Genomic DNA, 6,426 nt, shown 5'->3' with positions numbered 1-6,426 from the left:
CAGAATTACAGGGTTATTGGATAGGAGTTTTTGTTTGTTTTGTTGGTGTCTTTTTAACACTGCAGGTCAGAGTGAGCTGTGCATTAGAGGGATGGCTTGTGTGAGAAGACGCTGTTCCTGAGTTCCTTGGTTTTGGCGTACACCCAGGACTGCACATTTCTCGGTTCCCAGCAATCATTCACCCCCTCTGTTTCAGATGACTCCATGAATCATCCCCCTTCCATGCTCCCAGGGCTTTGTAGACTGGTGCCAGCAAAACCATCCCAGCTGAAATGCGGGGAAAACAAAGAAGCTGGTGGTGGACTTTCGCATGCAGAGACCGACCCCATTGACTTCCAGGGAACTGATGTTGAGATAGTAAACTCCTACAGGTACTTGGTTGTTCACCTGAACATTAAAGTGGATTTAAGTCACAACATGGATGCTCTTTACAGTAAAGGTGAGAGGTAACTGCCTGCTGAGGTGACTGAGGTTGCAAAAGGCATTGTAAAGATTTGTTATTGTAACGCCAGAACTGACCAACAGAGGTCAGTGTACACACACCAAGTAAGCTTCAAACGTCTGCAGCTTTTCTGACATGCACAAGCCATCCGTGTAGTTTTTTTTCCCCCACTCTCTCTCTTCCCTTTAGAAATCAGGAGGGAAAAAGTGAGGGCACAGAAAACCGTGTGAACAAGAAGATGTGTCTGGCTATATTCCTGCAAACAGCAGCATCAGCCTGTTGAAATCAGCTATAGCTCTGTCATTATAGTTTACAAGCAGATACAAGGAGTCTTTGAAAGAGTGAAACTTTTCCCCCCATTGCATGCATGTAGTTTATGTCCAAATTAAAGCCAGAAGAAAGTGGCATCTCACTCGTATGTACGAAACACTTATACAACCATCGGAAATAACACGTAACTGCAGAGAAACAGCAACATATTGATAAGCATCATAGATGCTGAATCATTTCTTGTTTCCTGTGAACCTGTTTCAAGAGGTTTACAGATGAACTGGTCTGACCCTGTTAAGCCCAAAATAAACAAAAGGTGAGATAACTTGCCTTTGGAGAGACAAATTGGAGCGCCTTTGACTTCAGGGGGCTTTTTTTTTTTTTTTTTTTTTTTTTACCTCTGACTGGTGAAAAGTAGAAATAAGATACAGCAGAACATGCTCACCTCAAGCGTGAACTTATTCCCTGATCTAAAATCTGATTTTGAAGAGAAATTAAACAAGGCATAACGCCACTACTTCATCAGCGCCTTTTGAAAAGACTTAAACTGTTAAGGCCTGTACAGACTCAGCAAGAACCGGGGAATTTGTTCTCTGCCAGAACACCGTGAGATCATCCTGTTGTTGCAGACCTGATCTTGACACATCTTCTCTCGTGTGGTGTCTGACAAGGGTGACTGTGAAATTGGTGGGGTTACAACATTCAGATTTTTGAACACGTCACAGTATTTGGATCCACAAAAGGAACAGAGAAATACGTAGTTATCTTCCGGTGTTGCCAACAGAAGATACCCTGGTGATTAAGCACGATTCATAAATCCTACTTGTTTTGCAGCTGCATCAAACCACTGTCAAGTCCATTTTTTTCATGCTGTCGCAGGAATGTCTTCCTGTATCGCGCCCGACGGAGGTGGAGATGAAAAATCTGAAAAGCAGCTGCGCGCACATCTGAACTGCAAACAAAAATTCCTTTTGTTTATCCTCCCCTGGATTCCCTAGATCATAGTGTGCAAGGCGTAGTTGGAATCTCTGGGGACCAGGGCGTTTGTGCTGGGAACCTGACAGCAACCCTTATCTGCCTGTCAAAACATCACTACTCAACTCTCTCAGCCAATGGCATGGACTCACAGCCTGAGAAAATAACTTTAACGTGGGCCCTTGCTCTCAGCAACATGTCCATAGTGGAACCATTGGTTGTAAAAAGCACTTCAATTACTAACATTTGCACAGTAAATAAAGATTTCTGACCCCCGGCGCCACATGCGTATGAATGCAAATGTGTGATTTCTCTGTGAACACGGGTTAGCCTCTGCTCTGCCCAATGTGTTGCTCATGTGCTGTAGCTTCTTTATGTTTACTCCATCAAAGTTGGACAGTGTCGAGCTTTTTAGATAGAGACACTAAAAAGAGAGAGAGAAAGAGCTCACACTTATTGTTGTGCCAATGTGCTCGGTGTGTCTTTTCAGGTTCTGATTTCCCATTTGCAGTAGAACGATGTCCTTTGTAGGTCCAGTTAAAGGTATTGTTTAGATTACTTTTTCCATTTGCTAATACATGTCTTTTAAACCAATTTCCTTTAGTTCACTAAAACCCATTTCAATAACCCTAACTGGTCCTAAAAGCTCTTTTGGGAACCAGTTTTACCAGTTTTTGTGAAAGTACAGTTGGCAAGTTTTGTTGTTTGGATTCTTTGCACACTAAACTCAAAAATGGGAACAAATGGCGTCCACTTTCAACAATCGGCTCATATTAAAGACAGCTTTGAATATTTCTCCAGGTTTAGTTGGGTGTTATGCATAGACAGAATGCTGGTATATCCTCGTTTTTTTTTTTCTTTTTGTTTTTTGGTTGTTTTTCAGTGGTTCATGTGTGGAAATAATGCTGTTTGTTGATTTAGACCTCTGGGGCATGTGGAGAGTAAGCAAAATGGGCTCTAAATCTCCAGCAGACAGTGTCGTTTGCTGACATTATCCCAAATAATTTACAGCTTAGATTATTACCATACCATACCGCCTTTATTTATAAAGCACTCTACTTTTAAAGAAGGTCAACAAAGGGCTGTGCATATAAAAATGAAAATAACTGTAAAATTTAAATAGACAAGTAAAACACAGACAAGCTAAAATAGACTAATAAGATAGTTAAAAATAGCTAAAATAGTTAAAATTAAGAGGTTTAAAAGCAAATAGAAGAACTTTAAAAGAGATCCTAAAATGTAGAGGCAACCAATGCAGAGAATTCAAACTGGAGGTAATGTGCTCAGACCTTTGTTCCAGTGAAAAGTCACGCTGCAGCATTTTGCACAACCTGCAGGTACCTGATGCATGCCTCACTAACCCCAAGATAAAGTGAGTTACAGTAATCCAGCCTAGATGTAAGAAATGCATGAATCACTGTTTCAACAAGCTGCCTTGATATGATGAATGACTTTACTTTAGCTAGCTGCCTTAAATGAAAACGGCTTGATTTTATAACCGGTCTGATCTGGCTTTCAAGTTTAAGATCTGCATCTATCCTAAATCTCAGATTTGTGATAATCGGCCTAACATTTCGTGCCAGAGAACCACGATCTATGATGCAGATGTCAGATGTGCCATCAAAAACCATCACCTCTGTTTTTTTTTTGCTTGTTTAAAAGTAAAACGATTGAAGCCATCCAGGACTTTATGTCATTAACGCCTTCGAACAGTGACTCTAATGAGAAGCCCTTGGCTTTTTTAAGAGGAAGTTAAACCTGAGAGTCATCTGCATAACAGTGGAAGGAAACCCCCTGTTTACTAAAAATAGATCCTAGGGGAAGCTTGTCCAAGGAGAAAAGCAAGGGGCCTGACACTGACCTCTCAGGAACCCCACACTGAAGAAGAGCAGCAGAGGACACAAAGTCACCAAGTATGACAAAGAAAGTGTGCTGTGCCAAATAAGACCTGAACCAGGTTGCTGCAATGCACTTATTCTGCAAACCACACACTGCTCCAAATTTAGAAGCATGATGATAACATAGTCCCCTGAGTCAATTGTTAAAAGCATATAGTTAAAAACTCTTAAATGGGCAGATTTGGTACTGTATAAACCTGATTGAAAAACCTTAGTTGCTTATAAACTACAATTACAAAAAAAATTTTGAGATAAAAGGCAATTTGGGTATAGGCCTGTAATTTTCATGGGTATCGGGATCAAGAGCAGGTTTCTTAAGACGAGGGTGAATAACCCTTTTAGATTAAAAGGAACAACACCAGAAGACAGGCTACTATTTATAAATGAATGTAGAACTGGTACAATTGTGAGGAAAACCTCTTTAAAAAATCTTGGAGGGAGAGCGTCGTATGGAAAACCTGGGAGCTTCATGTGAGCAGAGAAAGCGTCACAAACTTTTCGAAGACAGCAGAGCAGAGGGCAGGGGTAGAAGGAGTCCTGGACAGAAATTGGGATCTGAAAAATCTGGTTTATCTTCATTTGGAGCACACAGCAAAGTCCTGATTCTATTAGTCAGGGCCTCAAAACAAATAATTTGTCCCTCTTTGTCATTATGTTGTTTCAGTAGGACCCACCTTAAGCTCCTGTTAATGGGAATCATCTTCCCATTTATGTTGCTTGAAAAGGAACTATAATAAACATTCCCCACCCAACCTCTGTTGGATTTCTCAGCTTCTTCATTCCCAGCAATGTGGGACTCCAGAATGAATGCTATATCTGCCTGTTTAGATTTAAAAAGGTAGATAGATTTATTACAGATTCAAGGTCCAAATTACAAAAAAACGAATAAAATAATAAAAGTATAATAAAAAGAAAAAGAAAACTCCTAGCCTTTCAACAGGCAATCATACCAATGTCTCCAGAGTACAGATGAGTATTTTACTGCACTATATTTAAGATTAGTCAACAGTTGGATAATACTATTATTGGACTCATTTAAACGACAAATAGATTTATACATAAGCGTTCTTAAAACAGCCGGCAAAGTGCTGACACGAGCAGATGCAAACAGTTCACTAGCACTGGTCCATCTGGGTTTGTTTAACAAGTCTTAATGCGTCATTATAGGCCACCTTCAATCTTTGAAGACTGGCATTTTTAAAATTGCCCCACAAATGTGCAGTATACAGAGATGTACAATATGAACTAAACAAGTTCAGTTTCACTGAATCAGAACAGAATCCAAACTTACGGACAAGGATATTTGCCTGAGCATATAACATTCGAACCTCCCGGTAATCATCACACAGACGGTCTGTTAGCACATGGCCAAGATATTTTACTTCATTTGAGACATTCAATAATGTCCCAGACAGTTTAAAATTTAGAAATATAATATTTTTGTCCTCCTTACTGCGATAAATCAAGATGATACTTTTAGGATGGGTTAAATTTGACATCAAATAGTTCACCATATACTGAGCAGACATTAAGCAGCTTCTGAAGACCGGTTGAACTTGGACTAAAAACCTCTAGGTCATCAGCATATATAAAATGATTAATAATAGTATCACCAACCATGCAGCCAGTTCTACACAAGTTTAGCTGCTTAGAGAGGTCATTCAAATAAAAATTAAACAAAATAGGAGATAAAATGCTTCCTTGTCTGACTCCATTGCTGACACGAAAGGATGCAGACACACAGTTGTCCCATTTGACTTGCATAGTTTCATTAGCATACCAATAGGACAGACCTCTTACTATATATTTGGGCACTCCAGCTTGGCACAATTTTAAAAATAGTTTTCCATGATTTACACGATCAAAAGCCTTGGTGGCATCTAAAAAACACAGAAAGACTGTAGAATCTGTTATAATTTTTTAGTAATTATTTTAGGCCATATCAGTGCCATGTTTGGGCTTGAACCCAAATTGATTGTCTGTAGACATAATTAACTTTTCAAATTTTGGCAAAAGAATTAGTTCAAAGACTTTAGACAGTGTACTAGCTGGGGCTATATGTCTATAGTTATCAGAGCTGCCAATTTTACCAGCTTTGTTTTTAATCACAGGAAGTAAAAGAACATTCATCAAAGTTTTAGGGATAAAACCATGCATAATAAAACCAGTGAAACACAAGGCAAGAAGAGGGACTGCCTTTGGACTTGCAAATTTGAGATGTTCAGCTGCAATAAGATCCATTCCTACAGATTTATTTGCAGATAGTTATTTTATTGCTTGATAGACCTCGTGTGTTTTGATAGTTTCTACAGTACTAACCTTGTCAGCCTGGGAGGGTTTACTCTGTACACAGGTAAATAACTTGCTGTTGTGCTGTTGCCAAAAATCTACAATCATATGCGCCCCAGAAACACCAGGCAGCACCTTTCTCCTTTTAATGGGATTCCGTCATCCATTTATGTTCCGCAGCGATATTATGCTAACACTGCTATTAGCCATTAGATACATTCTTATAGGTGTAGTATGACCTCCAATCCCTCCATCTTATTTCAAAATAGCTAAGCTAACCTTCAAATGATTATTAAAAAGTCTAAAAATGATTATTAAAAACTCTAAACATTAAAAACTCTAAACTCTAAACCTCTGTGCAATCCAGAATACCTTGCTCTTAACTAAACCCTGAACCCCCCCCCCCCCCCCCCATTTAACCCGCACATGAACTGTGTCCATGAGGCACATTGTCAACCTCCTCTGACCGTTATCAAAGCTACACATCGTATCACAATCAAACGTACTTAGATTTGTTAACGTTAAGTCCCACCTTCTACTGGACACCATCCA

The sequence above is a fragment of the Fundulus heteroclitus genome, chromosome 10 (assembly GCF_011125445.2).
Source record: "Fundulus heteroclitus isolate FHET01 chromosome 10, MU-UCD_Fhet_4.1, whole genome shotgun sequence".
Taxonomy (NCBI): Eukaryota; Metazoa; Chordata; class Actinopteri; order Cyprinodontiformes; family Fundulidae; genus Fundulus; species Fundulus heteroclitus.
The sequence above is the reverse complement of the archived record's forward strand: the minus strand, read 5'-3'. Positions refer to the sequence as shown.